Source organism: Lycorma delicatula, chromosome 1, assembly GCF_047948215.1.
Source record: "Lycorma delicatula isolate Av1 chromosome 1, ASM4794821v1, whole genome shotgun sequence".
NCBI lineage: Eukaryota > Metazoa > Arthropoda > Insecta > Hemiptera > Fulgoridae > Lycorma > Lycorma delicatula.
Genome location: NC_134455.1, coordinates 7323469 through 7346652, shown reverse-complemented (window position 1 = coordinate 7346652; position 23184 = coordinate 7323469). Strand labels below are relative to the sequence as shown.

The 23184-nt window shown below is 31.8% G+C and overlaps 1 protein-coding gene across 9 annotated transcripts in view; it reads right to left on the bottom strand.

The window, feature by feature from the left end:
• LOC142318031 (sodium leak channel NALCN-like) overlaps positions 1 to 23184 on the bottom strand; it is a 198344-nt gene that overhangs the window by 160335 nt on the left and 14825 nt on the right. For 8 of the 9 annotated variants that reach the window (XR_012754783.1, XR_012754784.1, XR_012754785.1 and 5 more), the window contains exon 1: positions 1995 to 2062. The exons of the other annotated variant lie outside the window; for it this stretch is intronic. The gene's annotated coding sequence lies outside the window, so the exon portion shown is untranslated. Of the gene's footprint in view, positions 1 to 1994; positions 2063 to 23184 lie in introns of those variants that run through there. 9 annotated transcript variants of the gene reach the window in all.

The window sequence follows — 23184 nt, the reverse complement described above, 5'->3', positions numbered from 1 at the left end:
CTCTTTTAACCCCATTCCCTTTCATTCCCTCATTTCGCTTTTCCTTACTTGTTTTCCTTTTATTTTTTCTCTTTTTCTTTCAATTTCCTTCTCCCGTTTTCCCCTTTCACCTTTTTTCAATTTTGTTTTTTTTTTACCGATTTATTATCGTGGTTTACGATTAAAATTGTTAATTTTAATAATTTTAATTAGAAAAATTGATTTAGTTATCGGGTGAGTCAAGATAATAAAAAAAAACAATATGCCGCCTTATCAATTTAGGCCTAATTTTTGGAATAACTCTGTTGTTTGTCGTCGGATTTTACGCCTAGGTTGTTTTGTTCACAAACAAAAAAATGTTTCACGATTTTTATAATACAATACAATTTGATAAATCCTAAGATATTTAAGATTGAAAAATTGAAACGATCGCCGTTTTGAAATTTGTCAACGAAGAATATCGTTATTTTTTTTCCTAATAAAAAATATCAGTTTAAAATAAAGTACAAAATTTTACTTCGTTATCTCCAACCGTTCTTGAAAAATATTTTTTTTCTTAAAAAACACAAAATTCCTGACGTACAGAAAAATATGCGTTTACGGATCTACGTTCAGTGTAGATTTTTTCTTCAGTATCTTAAGTAGAATCGCTTCCTAGAGTTCGGCCTCACCTTTAAAGATATTCTGTATAACCGTCTACTAAAATTCAAAAACCGTTCGCCCGACGTAAATGAATCTTCTTACAATGTTTTTACCGGATTAGATTCAAGGGTAAATTTATGACGGTAACTAATTATTATTATCGGATAATATGTCTGATATTTAATTCACGCGATAATTTAATAATCGAAAGAAACCTCATCGAAGACTGACACGAGTATCGCCGGTTATAAACAATAATTTTGGGGTATAATTTCTCATCGATAAATTATAAAGAATTATGGATTCGCCTCCGATTTTGATGAAATTTAGAATATACCTTATTTTTGACGTAAGTTACTCGTTAAAATTGTAATTATGCGTTGAAAAGGCCTTTCACTCGAATTATGGCTCTCAAAATTTACATAATACGCTGGTAAAAAATTTCGTAATTTAGTACGGGTAAAATATAAATTATTTCAAAATTATTTCACAGGGGAAGTGTCATATTCGATTTAAATTAGCTAGGTACGATGATATAATGGTACGTGTAATTCTGAAAAGAAGGTATTGAGGAAACCGCTTCGCTACTCTTTTTTTTAACAAGTAAGCCTTTTTTGTATTTTTATAATGGTTTTGACGTTTTGGGAATTTGTATTTGTTTTTTTATAAACCGGGGAGATGACTACTGACATTAAGCTTAAGGATTATATATTGTAAAAGTATAAAGAAAAAATTAAAGAAAAAAGGACTCGTTATATTAAGTATTAATGATAATAACAAATGGAAATAGGGAGTTGTGCAGTTCCACAGTGCCTATACGCGAGCCGCCACTGCTTAGGTGCCTAACAAATAAAACAATCGTTTTATTTGTTGTTAATATGTGAATTTATATTTTTCAAATAACCGCCGTTTTATAGAATCATTTTTACTTTAAAATGACTAGACATCGTTTTGATATAACGTAATAAAAATCTTTGCTGATGATAAATTTTAAATCTACATGTATAAATGTTATTTTAAAAGTTTCTGCAAAACAGAAGACGGCATTTGTCATCTTTGAACGGGTGTTATTAACGTTATATCGAAATAAATATTCTACTCGAAGATGATTTTTAAAATAAAAATTTCAAAAGTTAAGAAATTGAATAAATAAGACAAAGAGAGATACGTAATTATTTTAAAGTTTTCACGTAATTAAATATGTCTAAACGTCTACTAAATTGGCCGCTATTCTTTATACTTTAATATAGTATATAAGAAAATTCATACGACGAATTAAACAGAAATGTACGATTACAAATAAAGCGTATTTAATCTATTATCGATAAATAAATTAATTTTATTTAACAAATATAAAATAAATATATACTTACAATATAATAGATTCATAACGCGTGTGTTCATATCAAAGCAGAAACACATTAATAAAAACTGACTACACTCATCGAGAGTTGAAATTAAAACGTACGCAGTACTAGACGTCTACCGACCCGAAAATTGCCGAGTAATCATGAAAACAACAGCGTTCATAGCGGGATTTGAAAGAACGAAATACAGTTAACAACCGACTACCTTTTAACAACGTTCTAATGCAGACACACGTAGAGTGAATAACGTTGTTACTTCATAAGGGTATTAATTATACATAGTTACGTTTAGTTGATAATACGATTTTGTTTGCTATTTTATAGAATTATTTACTTTATTACATATTAAAAATTTTAACGATATAATCGCATAATTTGTTAACGAGGATATTTTAATGTTTAATTACCGCAATAATTTTTACGCATTAATTACACCGTCGACCTGACTTGTATACCGACTCGGGTTCTTTACAACTGAACGGAATAACTGCTGGGATAAACTTAGACCTCTTTTAAGAAAAAATTAATTAGCGGTTAAAACGTAAAATAGTTAATTTAATAAATTTCCGATCGTTTATTTTGAATAAATCTTTATCATTGTATTTTTTACAACTGACGTATTTAGAATAAAAAAAATTATTTTATATTCTAAATATCTTTTGCCGATCTCCGTAGCGGTGCGGTAGGGTTACAGCCTTTCACTTGGAAGTCCCAGGTTTGAATCGAATCCCGGTCGGGAACAGTATTTTTCATACTCTACAATATTCCGTTTTCATAGGAAAAAATGATCAAGGTAGTCGGTGCCCGTCATCTCAAAAAAGAAAAATTATATATATTACCGTAATAAATTTTTATTTTGTATTTACTCGCCTATATTTTCATTTAAAAATTCGTCTTAGATGTTCAGAAATAGATTCTCACAAAGTCATGTGACTGAAACAGAGTTTTGGCGTTAACAGTCGGATCGATTTTGATACTTTTTATATATTTATACAATATTTTGGCGTTTTTGACTCAAAACATCTTTAAAATCACACCGAAACTTACGGGTACCAGAACAGAAATTTGTAGCGTAACGAAAAGGTCTGCATCGTCCAGCCTTAACAACTCCCTGACTATTAGTCTCGTGCGGTGTCATTTTATAACTTACTCGGTCAGCTCGCCGATAGGAATTTGAGTTTGCGTCACTGGTGAGCGGGTTGGCGGGAAGGGAGCACAGCACAGATCGACCAAAACTGGCGCTCTCGCCCAATTCCATTCGGTGTAGCTGACGATTTAGATGTGATAGCGCGGGGATTCGTGTGTCTGCGTTTAGAGTTTTTCGAGATAGATCGATTTATGTAATAATAAGTGTATTTTGGACAATATTAACGTGTAAAAAAGTACAAAAATTCAATATGTCAGCCTCAGCCCGCGCAAAAGCCAGTCGGAAATATAAATTACGCATATCGTCGGAAAGGTACCGCGCACAGGTACCCCAGTGTCCGGTACTGAGAAAGCGAAACTGTTTCGGGAACGTCGCAAAGCCGACACGGCGCGCTCAGTGAACGACGCCGACGGCGCGAGCACCTCTACCGCTGCTTATTATACGTTACGCTTCTTACTTCTCATATCACATAACGATGTTGAACAAAATTGTCGTCGAATATTAATCGAAATAAATATCGTGTAACATTTAGCGTCTGTTTCATGTTAAAATTAAATTTAGTACGCAATCGATGTCTCCTCGTTTTTGTTTCGATCCGATACACTAAAAGCGACTCGCTGACATACAGACCGACTAATTTATCTGTAGAGTCGGCCAAACGAAGGGACTAAAATTTTCCATCGGAGTCTTTCAGTTTTATTCAAAAGATACGACGGTGGCTCTCCCATCGGTCGGTCTGTAGCTCGGAGGAACTTCATCCAAGGTCTGTAATGTTTCACATTAAACCAACAGCCGTACGCCCCGACTCAGCTCCACCCGATTTTTTTTAAAGACTTTATATCTAGGGGTGAGTTTATCCCCTTCCTAAAAAAAATATAAAAAATTAGATTTTTTTTTCAAAATTTTTCTTTGGATATTTGACGTACATTACGATGATGATAAAATCTGGCATAACTGACGTAACCAGTGAAATTCGTCGCGTCTCACCGCACTTAAAACATTTTTCACGATTTTCAGCTTAGGAATACATCTTATAAGATATTTTTTATAATAATAATTAAATTACATTATAAATATAACTTTAATTTTTGTACTTTTTTACGCGGTACCGTTACGAGAAAATTAAAATGTAAAAAAGAGAAAAAGTATTTAATAAATAAATTATTTACATTTTATGCCAAAGTATAAACTCGGCATTTGGCAAAGTACAAACTTGTTGCAAACTTTCTCGCGACATTTTTATCGGAATAAAAAACATCATATCGCATATATATATCAGGGAAATTACGAGGGAGCTGGGGAGAAAAAAGTGAATCTGTTAAAATAACGTAGTCCATTATGTCCAAAACAAAAACAAAGAGGTACAATGAAATGTAACAATTGATATTCACATTAATAAATATCATATACATCTTACAATCTTGTTTAATCGGCTGTTATTTAATCCCTCTCAGCTTTCTTGTAAGAATACACTTTTATTACAGCATATTAAAATGATTATACGGCTGTTATAAAAATACTAATAAAACAAATTAACTATGAATAATCGTATTAAAAAATTTCTAAAATATTAATCTAAATAAAAAAATTGTTTAATGGAAAACCGAATAGTTAAATCGATTTTTAACGTTTATAACTTATTTTAAGATTATTTCTTATTACAGGTAAGAAAAAAGTACCCACCGGGTCGGTCTAGTGGTGAACGCATCTGCTGGTATAACAACGGAATTGGAATGCAATTAAATCCGTCTTAAATTCACTATAATAATAATATACAAAAATTGAAAAATAAGAACCGAGACTAAAAGTGACCCTTTTAAAAACAAGCCCGATTAGAAAGATCCAGCAGCAAGGGACTCTGTCCAGGCTCTGCGATAAAGTAGGGAGTAATAGACTCCTGCCAACTTTGCATTCCATTCCATTCCATGAACGCATCTTCCCAAATCAGCTGATTTGGAAGTCGAGAGTTCCAGCGTTCAAGTCCTAGTAAAGCCAGTTATTTTTACACGGATTTGAATACTAGATCGTGGATACCGGTGTTCTTTGGTGGTTGGGTTTCAATTAACCACACATCTCAGGAACGGTCGAACTGAGAATGTACAAGACTACACTTCATTTACACTCATACATATCATCCTCATTCATCCTCTGAAGAATTATCTAAACGGTAGTTACCGGAGGCTCAACAGGAAAAAGAAAGAAAGGTAAGAAAAAAGTACGTAAGACCGGTTTAAAACTTATATATTACAGGTATAAGTTTTCTTATTAAAGGTTTTTAACATTCGTAATTTATTTTAGTTTTATCGTATAATTACTACAAAATTTAGTTTCATTTTCTCTCTTTTTATAGATCGATTGCTACTAAAATATTGTTACAGTACTAAAATTTTGGTCAACGAAGCAAAGAAGTCGGCTTTAAATGTATCATCAGATGTTATGCGACAAGTATACCGTAATTTCTGACTCGTCAGACACAAAATGTACAGAAAACGTTTTACAACTTTAATCGGCGTGATTATACATTTACGCCGATTAAATATACTTTGCCGCGATTATTAATTACTACTTCTTTGGTTATTATACAGTAATATTTTACAATAAAATTAAAATAAATTACAAATGTTAAAAACTCTAAACAACTGTAAAAATTAATTTTCTAATTTTTTTTAATTTTATTTAATTTACTCGACCGGTTGTTTACGAAGCAAATTTTTATTAATTATTTTTATTTAAATCAAATTTTCTTTTTTACTTTTACCGATATTACTTAAAATTCAGAGAATATAGGATAGAACAGTTTTTGGATATGCTATACGATTTTGTCAAAGTATTAATTAAATAGTTCAAACCCGTACTCATCTCTTTAACGATGTCTCCTCGTGAAACCGTTACTTTAAATGTATAATGTACTAAATTCTGTTTTCCAATTTAAAAATATCCCCAGAAGTTTAAACGTTATAGTACGCGCGAAGAATGTAGTTCCTGAATGCTAGAAGTTTAATTTATTTTTCGCATATATGCGAGCGTGCCTATGAATCTTAGTTTTCGTACTTCTCTTATTCAGTACTAAATGCAGGTAGTATACAGAGCGTTAATAAAAAAACGAAAATAAATGAAATGAAGAAAGAAACTTTATACTTGCACATGTCCAAACACGTTTAGGTTACAGGCTATCCTTTTTGTATTTTTAACTTAAAATTTTTTTCAGGTACGGGTAGTCATATCGCGATGATGTTTTTTGTACTGCTGGGGTACTTAGAGGTTTAAATTTACAAAAATAAAAACGTAATCTCTCAATCCATCGCAAAATGGTGGTCTTGTAATAATTTTTATTGTTAATATCTTTGTGACGGCTGTTTTATTTAAATGTTGTAACAAAGAAAGTGAAGGGTATTGCGAAGAAAATGACATCTTATTTATTCAAATCCATTTTACGATGACAAAGTTACGGCAAAAATTCTTGAAGTAACTCGCACTACAAATAAAAACCGGTTTTCATTTTCTCCCAAAGAAAATAAAATAACTTGACGTTATCCCAACCGGAATAATTTTATTAATGTTACTTTGTAATAGATTAATAATTATGAAAATATTACGATAAAATAAAATATCATTGAAACCGTGAAAATATTACTTAATATTTATCGTGTAGTAGATTGGATTTGTTAAACATATCAGATTGTTATAGCACATCTAGAAGTTATTCAAAAGGCGTATAATGTAACGCGACTTTTTATAAACTACTTTTCAGGTTTTTCTGATAATCGGTTTTATTTATTATTATATCACGACCGTATAGCATTGTTTCAAAATAATTTAACGCTGTAAAATTCTCATAATTCATCCGATTCAACACCTACCGACGACATAATTAGGAAAAAGACAAAACCGCAACACTTATTACGATTTCCCTATCGAATATACATAATGTATTTTTCACAGCGACAAAAAGAATTTCATTAATTTATTAATATATTGCATCTGTCTCGGTCTTTCTTATGTCAGCGACACGTGTAAAATACTTGACGTACAAAAGGTTCCGGCCAGATTTACTTTTCTGAACACAAGTTCCCAAGTTTCTTTGATAAACAGATTAAAATTATCAACCTGTAACGGAATAGGATCGGTATTCTGATGGAGAATAGTACATTTGACTTGGAAAATAATGTATCGCTTCTCTTTTTCTAGTAAGCCTGGCATAACCCCCCGGGTCGGCCTAGTGGTAAACTCGTCATCGCAAATCAGCTGATTTCGAAGTCGAGAGTTCTAAGGTTCAAATCCTAGTAAAGACACTTATTTTACACGGATTTGAATACTATCGTACATCGATACCGGTGTTCTTTGGCGATCGGATTTCAATTAACTATACGTCTCAGGAACGGTCGACCTGAGACTGTACAACACGACATTTCATTTACATTCATACATATCGTCCTCATTCATTCTCGGAAGTAATACCTGACTCTGGTGGTTCCAGAGGCTAAACAAAAAAAAGAAAAAAGCAGATCCCAAAGTAAGTACTGTTATCGTGAAAAATTTCGGTTTTCAGATTTCAACAGAAATATCCATTTTGACCATCCCTGAATCCATTTTGATTAGTTTCGGCATGACATCTGCACGTACATATGTACTTATCATAACTCAAAAACGATTAGCCGCAGGATGTTGAAAATTTGTATTTAGGACTGTTGAAACAAAAGCGTCAAAAAAAGCCAATAATCCAAAAAAATTGGATTTTGGATCTTTTTTTAACTGTAGTAATAAGCCCTCATCGAGAGCTTTTCAACTATATATGTAGTTATTATCATTTTCAGTGGTACTTATTTTCATCGGTTCCAGAGTTATAGCCAAATAAAATTTTAATTAACGAAATACTTGGATCTTACAAGAGGAAGGCACATCGGTTCGAATCAGACTTCATCTGGTTTTTTAACTTTTTTTTAAAATTTAAATATATTGATTTATTAATAATTATTAATCCCTAATTGTAAAAAAATGTTTACGATAAATAATAATTCAAAAATAATAAAAAAAGAATATAAAAAATTATTAGTAAAATAAAATTTTATGTACTTTTAAAAATGCGTATATGTAATTTAATAGGCGTACAAGGAAGTCATGTGGGATCCACATCAGATTTTTTATCACAGCTGTAAATAAATGTAAAACTTAAGAGTTAATTGTAAGCTGCAAAAACAAACGATTAGCAGATTTCTTCCTTCCAGTACTAATACGGATTACTTGTGAAAAGCAGAAATCTATAAACTGATGTTTAAAAAAAATCTGATTTCATAAGTTAAAAATACGCCTTTACTTCAAAGACTAGCAAAGCAGCGCTAATTTCGATGGCGGATCAGGCCGCCAGGAAAATATTTTTATTGTGGTAGAGGAGAAAATAAGTTTGTGTTAACTACGGATTTGTTTTAATTTGATATTTTGTATTAACTGTGGATTTCATACTGCTGGATAGTCTTCATTCGCCTGCAAAGCAAATTTGTTAAGTTTTATCAACAGAGTAAATACTCACATTTGCGGATGATAGCATAACAGACCAAATTTTTTTAGAGAATATTTAGTCTATTTTACATTAAAAACTTAAGATATAAATGTATTAATTTTCAATTATTAAAGAAAAAAATCAATATAAAAGTTCAATGACCTTCAAGGTCTGGCAATAGGGAAGATCATATATTTATCGATTTTGAACTACTAGCAAAATTTAGAAATATACGTAGGCTCATCTCCTCGGTAGAGCTTTTATAGAGTTGCTTTTTTCTACCTCTTATCCTTTCTATTTGCGTAAAAAGATTCCGGTATAAAAAAATATCGGTAAGCGAATCGTTATTCTTTAACGGTACAATTTTAAACTATATTACAAACAAATCCGGTCACGGAATCAAGCAGTTCAGTAGATAAATTTATACTGTTAACTGAAACGAGTAATTTTACAACAAAAACGCATTTAAAAACAAAAAGTCACAATACCGGTTAAGCATTTTTTGTGTTACTTTAAAAAATTATGTTCTGTGGACTACGTTATCGTAACTGAATTTCATTTTCTATAGATTACTTTTTTCAAAAAAAAAAGCCAGTCGATATAAAAATAATTTTTTATTTGATCGGTAAAAAAAGGCACAGGTCCAGGCCTAATAATATAAGATAATCGCTACGATGAACGTAATGAATTTTGTAGCGTGAGAAAACTGCTGACCAAGACTTGTATCTGGAAACTCCAGATAAAAGGCAGACGCTACCGTTGTGCCACAGAAACCCGTGGCGGTTAAGATAATAATGAATTTAAAATAAGATAACATTGATTGTTGACCGATGAAAAAGCGATACATACAGGTTAACAGAAAAGGTAAGCGCTTAAGGATAAAAGAAGTGTTACGAGATATAAAAGTCGGATGAAGAAGATGAGAAAGGCAGTTGACCGGCGTGAGACGCGACTGGCTTAATGAATGTGAAGATGGAAGTAAAATCTCTGTTAAATATTTAATTTAAGAAACTTTTAATAACTGGAAAACCGTGAAAGATATAACTTGCCGAAGAAAATAATGAACCTCGCTAAAGAGACGTATAAATGTCAAGTCATTCACCCAGGAAAGTCGACCGAGAGATTTAGAGTAAATACAGGACAGATAGCACTGAGTACTGCAATTTTGCATACTTCTAACGGCAACTGATGATTTACTGACGTAGGCGACTTAATATAAAAACAGAAGTATAAGGTGGGGTTCATTCAAGAAAATTTAGAATCTGGACTTGCCACCAGTCTAGTACATAATTTTGTTAATGTGACACAGACAAAATAAGTCAGTTTAGAAAAGGATTCCAGCAAGTACAGCTACCATATGATTAATTGAAGATAAATCTAAATCTTTTTGTGTATAAATTTAGTTAGCCGACTGAAAACAAGATGTCCCAGTAAATTAGTACTCTATTATTTGCAAACGATTTGGAACGGTTATCAAGAATTCAGGTCGTGTAGTGTTTGCGAATGACTAAACGTTTTTGAACCGAATCGTTATGCTTTGAGAAGGTGTAAATGGTATATTTAATCGGTGAATTTAAAGCGATCTACATATGAACAAGGGGAATTGTAATTCTCTTTTCACTCGTTAAAAGAATCTTCCTTATTGTAGTCGTACAACAAAAAAAATTGTTCTAAATCTTGTCATTAATGCAAGAGAATTTGATTTTTTTTAAAATTCATTTCATTACTGATTTACAGATGTGCGGTTTTCAACAAAAGGACGGGGTTCTTTTTTGTAAGGGAAGATACATTAGCATACTTTTATAACACCCCCTTGTACAAAATGGGATTGTATATAGCTCTGGGAGCTTTAAAATCCATATCATCATCAAGTCACTCTCATACAGTGTGTCCGACATAGGTCTCAAATTTGCTTCAGGCATGACTCCGATGTTTTCCATTGTACCCCCTGTTTCCCCAAGTATTCAATGTTGGAGGCGATGCAAACTTTCTTTTTCAAATGAAGTAGCCTTCGCGATGAAAATCGGTGCTGTTGCAGCGGCTGTCAATGTGGTCTTTTTTGCCTCTTATTTGTTGAAAAAGAAATAGAAAGTAAGATTTTGCAGAAAGTGATAGATAGTTTTTTCAAACAGAGTTAAGAAAGGTAAGTAATTTTATTAAAATACGGCATATGAATTGCCGGAGTTAACGAACCGCTCAGTAAGCTGATGTTTTGAAATATATCGTATGTGCAGCCAAGTCATGAGCTTCAATTCAGAAGGTATTAATAAAAAGTAATTGACGACATTTATGTACACACTGCGCAAGATGCAGAAAATTTAAGGCTTTTTTAATTTGTATTATTTAAAAATGCAATGACAACGTAAGACTGGTTTTTCAAATTAAAAGTATTTAATTGTATTTTAAATAAATTGAAAGAAATGCAAAAGATACTTTATCTACACTTTTACTGTTGTAGTTGTTATTACAAGGAAACATTGTGTCGGAGTCTTCTTTGATCTTCAGAATGCTTTCGATATGACCTGGCGACATGGAGTAATGCTCCAGATACATGAATGGGGCATTCGTGGCAATCTGCCAGTTTTAATCAGCAACTATATGAACGACCGTACTTTCCAAGTACGCGTCAACAATGAATATTCATCTGAAAGAAGCTTGGGAAATGGCATACCACAAGGTTCACCGTTGAGCGGTACCTTGTTTACGATCGCCATTAATAAATTGATATTAGCCATTCCAGTAGAAATCAGCAAAAGCTGATGATTTGGCAATTGTGTATGCCAGCAACAAGACTGCTTTAGTAAAATACAAATTACAACGAGCGAATGACGCTCTAAATGAAGTTGCAACGAATAATGGATTCCAATTTTCCCCAGAAAAAAGTGCTGTGTACACTTCTGTAGGAAGAGAATTCCTCACCAAAGTCCTATTTTGATAATCGAAAATAATCCAATACAATATAAGGACAATGTGAGATTTTTAGGACTGGTACTGGATAAATCCCTTACGGAGAGATTACATATACAGGACTTGAGTGATAGGTGCAAAAAAGCCTTAAACATTATAAAATGTTTATCGAACATCAATTGGGGCTCGGATAAAGAAATATTATTGAGACTATACAAGGCATTGGTACAATCTAAACTAGACTACGGATGTATTGTATATTCATCCGCTAGGAAGTCGCATTTAATAAAGTTAGACGTAATTCATAATAGCTGAATAAGATATGCGACAGGCGCTTTCCGCACAAGTCCGGCGACTAGCCTAATGTCCGAAGCCGGAATAATGCCACTACATTATATAAGAGAGATCCTTTTGTTAAGATATGCAGCAAATATATAGGCTTTTCCTGCCCATATAAATAAAAAACTTTTTAACAACCATCCTTTGGCTGCATTATATGAACATCTTGCTACCTATTCCAGACCGGCCGGAATTAGGTACCACGAATTAAGAAGAATACACGAAATTGCAATTCCGGATACATTAGCAACGTTTGGAAAGTACTGAATTCAAATTCCGGTCAGGATCGATTTTTTTTTTCGTATAAAATTTCAATCGTTTATTTTCACGCTTATATAGTTAATTAATTTATCGACTAAAAAAATAATAAAATCTTGAAAGTAGAATCGAGAGTAGTATCGACGTGGTAAATTCACCAGAATAATAAGTACAAAACAAATAGCTCAATAATCTTCTTATCGACATAGATAACAAATTTTTCAAAATTTGGGAGATATAGGAGAGGGGTCTTTTAGTTTAATGAAATATAATCGAAAAAATAATCGGTCACGATTTATTTAATGTAGAAATGAATTTACAAATAATCTACATAGATAATCTATATTATTTAATCTATAGTATTTAATTTCCGATGAAATATAGCATCTTTCATCAGAAATTCCAGTACCTCTGTTTTGACGCGCTTCATTTCATACAGAAGAAATTTATAAATTGAAATCGCTAGAAATTAACTTGAAGTTTTCAATTAGTTATCATTTTTTATTTTAGCTAGTATTTAACGAAGAATTCGCTAATTAACTAAATTACATTAAAGCGGTTGTTTTTGAGAAAAAAATTAGAGCATATGTTTAGCATAACACCGATTATGTAAAATCAAAGAGTGCGCCTACGAAGTTCTATTCCTATCCCGATGTAATTAAGTATAAAGTTGTTTTCGTCTAGACGGTAAAATTATTTCAGACGGTGACAGGACAACAGACCTGTATTAAATCTACAAATATTTTGCACTGATAATGCATTATACAATTAATATCAAGGAAGGTTAAGGATGGAAATACATCGATAAAAAAATAACTCTTATAATACCGGATAAATCAAAGAAAATAGAGGTAAAACTTTAATTAGAGCGACATATAAAATAAAATTGGATGCGGTGAGTCTATATTAGTTCTTAGAAATATTAAATATCTGCATAGATGATCGGTAGATTAAATAAAATTCAAAAAAATAAACAGCTAAAAGGCATTGAGCGCATATTACACAGCGATGAAAAAAACGAATTAAAAAATCATTGAAAACGGAATATTATTTTTTTCTGTAAAAGATAATATTTTAATTAAATTAACGGGGAAAAAGATTTAACTAGATCTTATTAAGAACAACAGCAGAAAAATAATTAACTCCTTTCTTGTACTCCAAAGAACAAGTAAACAGTTCTATAGCCCGATTCGATAAAATACAGGTAATTTTGTTTTTTTTTTTTCTTTAGAATAAGTGACTACCGAATAGTGTGATGTTAAATAAAAATACAAGGATAAATTAGTATTTATCGTACAACGGTAAAGATGTTTGTTACTTACGAGCGCAAAAGAAAGAGCACACGGGATACATTTGTTTCTTGAAAGCCTTTCATTTTGATGAAAAAGGAATGAAATAAATTTTAATCGATACATTTAGGTGATTTTTCTTACTCGTCAGATTATTATTTTTACAGAAAATTCTGCGAAGAGGGTTAAAATTAACGATAACATTTTGAGGCAGATTATTAATAGGCGGTTAAGAAAAGCAAAAGAACTAAGGGGGTTTCCTACGTTCTATAATTTGGAGTAGGGACTACATTTCTATGGATGTTATAACGGAGAAATAAAGAATATCTGATGTCAGTAATGTGTGACCGTAATCGGTTTTAAGTAATTCCTTTATTATCGTAATAGCTATGACGACTTAACAATAAGCCATAAATCTTCGGTAGAGGGACGGCTGAGAAGGTTAATCTTAACACAAATTTTGAGTTAGGAGTTTACCTCCTTTATAACTAATTACCTAAAAGGAGGAGAAAATACACCTCGTATTGTTTGCTTTCATAAGACTATATTTACATTAAATATATTTCCTAGATAGGCTTGACGTTAAGATTAATTATAATTTTTACGTTCGAAGAACCAGACATGGACACTAACATCACAAAGCAGTGATGTTTACTAACCCACCGAATCGGTCTAGTGGTGAACGCGTCTTCCTAAATCAGCCGATTTGGAAGTCGAGAGTTCTAGCGTTCAAGTCCTAGTAAAATCAGTTACTTTTATACGGATTTGAATACTAGATCGTGGATATCGGTGTTCTTTGGCGGTTGAATTTCAATTAACCACGCATCTCAGGAACGGTCGAATTGAGACTGTACAAATACCTCATTTACAGATACATATCTCTCTGAAGTAATACCTGGACGGTAATTCCCGGAGGCTAAACAGGAAAAATAAAGAAAAAGATGGGTTACCCGAAAATGTTCGTTATTTATAACGAATCCTACGATTAGCCGTAGGATGTTGAAATTTTAGATTAGGGCTGTTGTAACATTAATTGTGGACCACACTTTTCGATTGCGATCGAAATTAAAATAAAATTTTAATTTATGAAATGTTTGGATCTTAAAGGGAAGGCTCATCGATTCCAATCACACTTCATAACGTTTTTTAATTTTTTTTTTTTTAACTTTCATTTTTTTAGTTTAAATATATTGTTTTAATAATTATTAACCCATTATTTAAAAAAAAATTACAATAATAAATACAGTAAATTACAATTCAATAATAATATATATATATATATGAAAAAAAATCAGAAGTTATTAGTGAAATAAAATTTTATGGAATTTTAAAAACGTGTATATCTAATAGATTTGGTGAAGTATCTGATTATTTAATATTAATTGAAAATTATAATTTATAATCGAATTATTTTTGGATTTTCTACTTTAATTTCTGTTTAATTTTATCTACATTAAAGTTAATTACAGAGTGACTGAAAAATAGACTCTCATAAGAACAACATATACACTCAGACGTGCATGCCCGATCTTTAATAAGGTGCAAAAAATTAGTATCTTTTAGTTCATTACTCTTCTGATATTGTCGCACAATATTCTTGCCAAGTCGGAGCTGATCATCATTTCGTTTCTTTGTTTTTTTGTTGGCGATCGTTTAATCGCTCTTTGATTTCATATAATTCGTTATATTATACTTAAAAATTTACGGGCGATGCAGTGTATATAGATATTTTGAATTAAAATTAATAGAAAAATGAAGAACGGCAAAGTTAAGATCGTCCAAGGTGAAACGATAATCGATAGAAAAATATCATTATCGGCCATAATGATGTACCGCAACGAAAAGTAACAGAAAATTTTGAAGAAATGAAGCTTCAGTATATCGGTAACAAACACGCGGATGAAAAATCGCTCGATCAGGAGAAAGAGTTAATAGATACTAAGTCGATAAGGGGAAAAGCACAGATCAGGAATATTCTAACATCAGGGTATGGAGTAGGGAAAATTAGTAATCTCAGTTAATTTTTAAAATTTCAAAATACGATTTTGTGTTCTAAAAATTCAAAAAATAAACGATATATGGGATGTATCTTATTTAGAAAAAGTAGGGCTAAGAGAGTAGTAATCGACTGTATGAATAATATGTAACTGATATTTTATGCGACTGGAAAAGTATCAACAAAAATTAGAATAAGGAAAAACAAGTTTTTTTTGTCTTCAGTCATTTGACTGGTTTGATGCAGCTCTCCAAGATTCCCTATCTAGTCTAGTGCTAACAAAACGTAATGGAAATATTTATGTTCATTTGAAATAATATCGATCGAGAAATAAATTGTGAAGATTTTATTATTTAATCTAGCGATACACAAGTAAGAATTGTAAATATGTTTAGATGTTTAATGAAAATTTAATTAAACGGAGATGCAGTATTTTTTGTCAAGTGTGCCGCAAAAGGAAAAAATAAAAATTATTAGGTATGTGGTCAAGGTCGCAGACAGCAACGTCGCCAGCAGTTTTGTCAATTTCGCAATACCGGGCTAGAATTTGTCAACAAATGAATGAACGTTGTAATAAACAACATACCAACGAATTACACACGCAAGATTATTATTATAATTCTGTGTGGACGATGTTACCAGTCTACCGACCAGTTCTGTTCGTGCTGGCGTCCGTTAGCAGTGTAATTTTTTTGTTATCGATAAATCATCGGGCTAAGCTCTTTACAAGATTCAAGTTATATAAATACTTTATTTAATTCTAACTTACTGTTCGCGGCTGTTTCTGAATTGTCGGAATATAATAAAAAAAGGTAAAATTATATTTTATTATTTTTGTATTTGCGAATGTAATGTGTGTTCGATGCAGAGTGTAATATTTTCAGTTTAGTCTTCTGTTCTTGTAGCGTAAATGTTATTTACCGTATTGTTTTCCTTTATTGTAGTTGACGCGTAAACTCTTCTTGCGATTCTGGTATATAATTATAAATTTAACAAACTTTAAATAGCGTTTATGCGACTTATTATTATTTTCTTTTATCTTATATAGAAATAACCCACTACTTTACGCAAGAAAGAGTTGCAGGAATCCAGATTTTTAGACGTTAGTGAATTAAATTTTTATAAGGCTTATATTTATGTATTGTATTGTAATCAGCAGCTCCCGGGTATTTTTGGGGGAAGGAGGAGTTAGTATTTAGCATATGCAAGCGTATTCCTGGAATAGTAGTAATTCTAAAAGATATTACGTTAAAGTCTATGTTTTTTATTTTTATGTAATTTATCTTTCTTTAGTCTTGTACTTGCTAGATAGCATTGGCTGAGATGCGCAGAGCAGCATGGCGCATCACCTGACCCCTCTGCACCAATAGCAACAGAGAAGGGAAGCGCAGCTGGCCTGGCAGCACACACACACACACACACATACACATACAGACTCAAAGGCGAAGAAGCATCCAAACATAAATGTCTACGCACCAAATTTATATTAAAATTAAAAACCGTAAAATTCTACAATAAATCACAGAATCGTGATCAAATCACTTGTAAAATTGATCAAATCACTTGAAAATGTTCACAAAAATATACTCTATGCCCTAATACTAATCGAGTAAATATTTAATTAATAAATATTTAATAAAAAACATAAAACTGAGGGACGCGAAAACACGTGGTTTTAATACGGCCCTCTTACCTAAAATATATCCTTCTTTACATGTGAAAAAGATATTGTTTTAAACGGTTAATTACTTAAGAGTTAAAAACTACATGAAGTTAATAAACGAACCCGTAATTTAAATGTTAATGTTAATCGGAAAAACAAATAAAACAAATTCGTGTGTACAGATTATTAAATATATAATCGAATTTTTAATTTCACCCTTAACTGGGCCCCGCAAAGTGTAGTCTCACCCACGAGTGCGTGTCATTAATTAAAATTTTATTGGGGGCTATAACTCTGGAACCGATGAAAACAAGTACCGCTTACGATATATCGTAGAAAACCTCTCGATCAGAGCTTATTACTTCGGTTAAGAAAAAGTCCAAAATCTAATTTTTTAAAATTTTGGCTTTATTTGGACGCTTTTGGTTCATCCGATTGTAATAAAAAGGGGAGGTGCACAACTAGATGTGTTACAACAGTTTTAAATCCAAAATTCCAACATTTTACGGCCAATCGTATTTGAGCTACGCGAGGTAATTACGTACGCACATACATATGTACAGACGTCACGCAAAAACAAGTGAAAATGGATATTTCCGTTGAAATGTGAAAACCGAAATTATTCGCGATTACAATACTTCCTTTTAAGTAAAAATAAAAGTTGTAAATTATAAGTAAAAAATAACTAAAACACTTTAAGGAATATATCTTATCGATCCTAATAACGGTAAAATTATATAAAAAATAACCCACAGTATGAGATGAAAGTCGCGGGCATCCAAAATGATATAATGAACTAAGTTTTGATAAGACTCGACGCACAGAATTTTATATAAATTTAAAAACATTAGATTTAGATAAAATTAATTTGTCACCTGTTAAAAAGAAAAAAAAATTATTACTAGAGAAATATCTATTAGAATTTTGTTATCGCATTTAATTTTGGTAATGTAATGTAGAATATTTAAATCAAGATCACTCGCTACCAGAAAAACGTTTATTATTATTTAAAAAATATATATTTTCAACGGAAAATGTTAACACACTTAAAAAGCGCGTATCATTTTTTTATAATAAATAATAGAATCCGTATTTATAATTTTTCAGATTTTTCTTTCAGCGGTAAATCGATTGGTTCTCTGATGCGTGTAATTTTCACGCGAATAAATAACAACCGACTTAGATTTTTTAAAAGGGGTGAAGGAAGGTAAAAAAAAAAAAAATTGCCCCTGCCTCCGGTTAATTACTAAAAAAACATAAATAAAAATAATAAATTTAACGAGATACGATGTACTGCCAACTCCAAGATTAAAAGAACCGAGCCAGGTTGAAACATAAAGTTCGATTGTTTTATAAAAATTTCCGTTTGATATGCAGATTTCTTTAATTTCTAAGGCGCTATAAACATTTTATAAAAACTCGGAATTCGCAAGCAAAGAAATCTACTTTTTTGCACCGCTCAAATTTATTCGTTATTACGGGCAATTTTTCTTGAAATAGATAAAAACGAATTGCCTTCCAAAAATTTACTAAGCATTTTTCAAAAAATAACATTTCAATGGATATAAAATTTATTTTGTTACGCAAAAATAACAAAAAAATTTAAAATATGAATCCGATTTACCTATCTTAAAATAATAATCGCAATCTTGACGGGTAATTTACAAATAATATCTAATTTTTCATCTAAACTATTACTTACAACCAGCTCGAACAATATTTATCGTTAAAATTACTGCTTGTAAACATTACAATTACTTTCTATTTTAACTTCAACTTCATTGTAATTACGGCAGCTATCCTATTAATTTTTTCCGTAATTCTAACCTAATTTTTTCCGAATTTAGAAATAATTGCAAATAAAATTACTGTTTACTCGCAGACGATAACAAACCGATGACAACGTTACTAATATGACACGATGGTGGATAAATTGAGAAAATGAAGAGGGAAATGATTATAATTTTATAAGGAATACGTTACCGTTCGTAATTTCAAAGAAAATCTGGTGGTTAATTGAAATCCATCCAAATCGTTTTCGGTAAACCGACCGGGTGTTTAGTGCTGAACGGATTTTGATGTCGGTTTTGCTTGCATTGTTTAATAAAGGTGTGATATTTGTTTGATACGTTTACGACCGTTGCCTATCAGTTTTACGTTCCTGTAGTTTACATAAATAAAAACTCCACTAACTCAAAGACGTAAAACTTCTTTTAATTTACGGTTATTATGAAAACGATATCCACCTTTCCTTTTCCTGATTGGGATGAGTTAATCGATCTACCGATGTATTTTGGATTTATTCTACCGAATGTTTTTTAAATCCCGTTAAAAAACGTAATAAATCTTTTAAAATGTTTAAACTTTCTACATCCGTTTATTAAATATAAAGGAATAATTAACGAAACGTTAATTGTGTTTTAAGCACGATCTGAAACAGAGTTCCAAAAAATTTGAGAAACTACGTTAACCGAATAAATTATCGTAAAATACGGTAAAAAATAAGAAATTATGATTACTCGTATCTTAAAAGTTATTTTGCGTATAATTTCTTAAAAATTATGTTGTTGCCTTTCTAGTATTATTATGTGGATTAAAAATTCCACAGTAGGAATAAATGTACATTTTTAACGTGGATAACCTGTATATATATATATATATATATATATATATATATATATATATATATATATCTGATACGAGATAGTAATAGCGTATATAAGTAATTTAAGTGTTTATTGTGGCAATTTTGAAACCGGGATAAAGTTGTACATATTTATTATGCAGCATTTGTATGCTTTTTATATTTACCAAATGTAAAAAAATATTGCGTTCTTGTGAAATAGTTTTCTCATTTTCGAGGTTTATTTATTAAATCGCTCGCTAATTTACGTAGCTTATATTGGATTTTACTAGAAGTTTCATTAATTTATTATACTGTTGTCACTTCTCTGTACAGCGTTTAAAAACAGCTGTCAAAAATGGGAAAATAGAATACGGGTCGAGTTGAAATTTAATAAAAATAAAATGTTGATACCAGTATTTTTAATAATATTCATTTTTTTTCTCTTTCCGTAGGGGGAGGAATAATCTCTGCCAGCCGCCGTCAGGCCAGCACTGACGGTAGTGCGGGGTTCTCCCCCTCTAAAAAACTGCCCCCTATCATGCAGGGGCCGGATCTAAGCCATATAGTATGTACAGTCCCTGCATGATCACACAGGCACTCTACTATCCAAATCCGTATGACCGGAAGGCGTCCCCTGGGGGCGATCGAGGAGCGACAACTCTCGAAAACATCTATGTCCAGACAGGAGCCGGGTAAATTCGTAGCCTGTGTTACCGTGCTTTCGCTCCACCTAGTTCATGACGTCGCTTAATAATATTCATTGTATGTACTGTTTAGATACGGCGTAAACAGTTTAACAAATATGTAACGTTAGAATTATAAGTAAATATGAAAAATTAGTAATTTCAGCGATTAACATTTCTCGACCGATAACGCAAAAGTCTATTTCGTCGAAATAAAGTTCAAATATAATTTAGGCAGACCAACAGGTCCTTTCGCCAACCGCGCGAGAAACCGAAAAAAGGATATTTTTATCCCTTTATAGGGGATTGAATAATACCGGAAAATATGTTCGCTAGGAAACATTTCTGCCCTTTGAATAAAATTTTGAGATACGGGATCCTTAAGGTCCACATCTCCTTGCCTCCTACACCTATCGTGACAAATTAATCGCCGTCACGTACAAAAAATCATCGTGCCGATTTCATCCAAATAGGTCCATCCGATCGAGAGATACCCGGTTTCTGGAATTCTTCATCGCTGAAATCGTGTCGTTTGGTTAGAAACAGACACGAACGGTAGCGGTTCGTAGCTAGCATTAACGAGGTTGATTTTCTTAGCCTTTTCAAGGCCGCGGTTAAAGTTTTCTGTAAAATAAAAGAACCGAAAACAAGAATGAATCGATAGCAGAAAGCAGGATAATAATCTAATTCTACATTTTATTATATTCAAGAATACGGCACACCGTTTCTAAGCACATTACGCTTAAAGGCGTATTCGGTTTAATCGAATAAATAATAAAATGTCAACAGATAATATTTTTTAGTAATATTAGGCGATAAAATGTCCGCTTAAAAACACTATACTCCAACGGCGGTTTATTTCAATTTCTATGTACGCAGAAACAAATACGTGATTAGTTTTTACTAATTATCTTCTCTTTAGCCCTTCTGATTTGGCGATCAAAGAGCCCTTGCTTTCCGCCGTCTTCTGATCGCTACTGAAAAGACAAATAAACACTTTAGTATTCCTTCCGCAGATGATCGAATTAGAGAAGCGAACGAAAAAGGAAGTTTCCGTAAACACGTGGCGTAAAAAAAACTATCTTCCGCCGGCACGCCAGGGTGGGCTCTGCGGGAGCGACAGTGCTTTCTCTTCCTGGCAGTTTCCTATGTGCGCATGCGCACAACAGCTAAACACCACGCCGCTGGAACTGTGAAGCGCACAATTCCGTACAAAGATTTTCGTATCTTTTTCATAAACTGGGGGATGGCTACTGACATTAAGCTTAAGGATTATTATATATTGTGCAAGTATAAAGAAAGAATTTAAGAAAAAAGGACTCGTTATATCTAAATGTTATCGATAATATTAAACGAAAACAGGTGGTGCTGGAGTCCACAGTGCCTATACGCGAGCCGCCGCTGGTCATAAAACACAAAGATTTTCAAAAATCCAGACACGCAAAATATGAGTCGTATTATTAAGTTTTTATATTAAAAAAAAGTCAAGGAAATTATATTCATTATTTATGAATATTTTCTTTAAAAATAAATCGCAATAGACGTAAGATTTAAATCGTAATGCGTTTCTGAAATACGATAATCAGAAGGACAAGGATTTTTTTGTCTTGAAATATCAATTCCCGGGCGTTTAACTTTAATATGACGAGATAGATTACTAGTCGTCGCACCGGCATAAGGTATTGATATACGGCAAAGATTACACAAGGCTTTTCCAGGGCTTGCTTCAGAAATGCAAGTCCAGATGCGACTTCTTTTTCTGCAGCTAACATTTATAACTTTAAAAACAAATTATTCTTTTATAAAAATACTTATATTATATCTACTTATGTACGATTTAAAAAAATAGAATACCGATAAATCATTTAGAAAAAATCGGCTTCTGAATATATAAACTGAAAAAAATATATATATATATATTAGTTTTAGTACGTCGATGACAAAACCGTTTAAACTACCTTTTCTTTCCATTTTAAACTATAAAGCCTTTTTTTCTTAATATTAGTACTTCATTAAAAATAATACTTCATTTTCGGATCAAGTTACGATAATATATCCGATAAATAGATATATAAACACATAAAAACAAGTTGTAATCTTAAACGTATTTCCATCTGTCCTTAAATAAGAAAAATATAAATTTGTTGAAATTTTTTCTCTCAGGATGCAAGCTTTTTAATACACAAACAAAAAAAAATCTTAATCTTTTACTAAATATATTGTAATGTAAATCGAAACTAATAATTTTTATTTTCCAAAGCTGTACGTAGAACAATCCAAAAAATCAGTTTAAATATCTCTTTTAACCGTTATCTTTTATTTATTTAACTTATAGCTTTTTTAAAGCAGAATAAATAGCAAGCTCGTTTTCATTTTCACAAGGGTTATTATTAAATTGATACGACGTAAAGTAGCAGCAAACGAAAAATCTGTCACAATAGAATGAAGTTAAGTCAGACTATTCTCATGAGATATTTATTAAGGGGCTGATTGAGGCCGCTGAAGGAAAAATATTTAACGATTATAATAGACTACGTATAATATAATCTCTTCTTTTTCTTTTTTACAATCTTTTATAATCTTTGCTGATGATATAATTAACGGTAACTCCGGTAAAGATTCGTCGATACTAATTATAATACCGTTACGTGTAACAAATTTCAAACTTAATTGACCCACCGGGTTGGTCTAGTGGTGAACGCGTCTTTCCAAATCAGCTGATTTGGAAGTCGAGAGTTCCAGCGTTCAAGTCCTAGTAAAGTCAGTTATTTTTACATGGATTTGAATACTA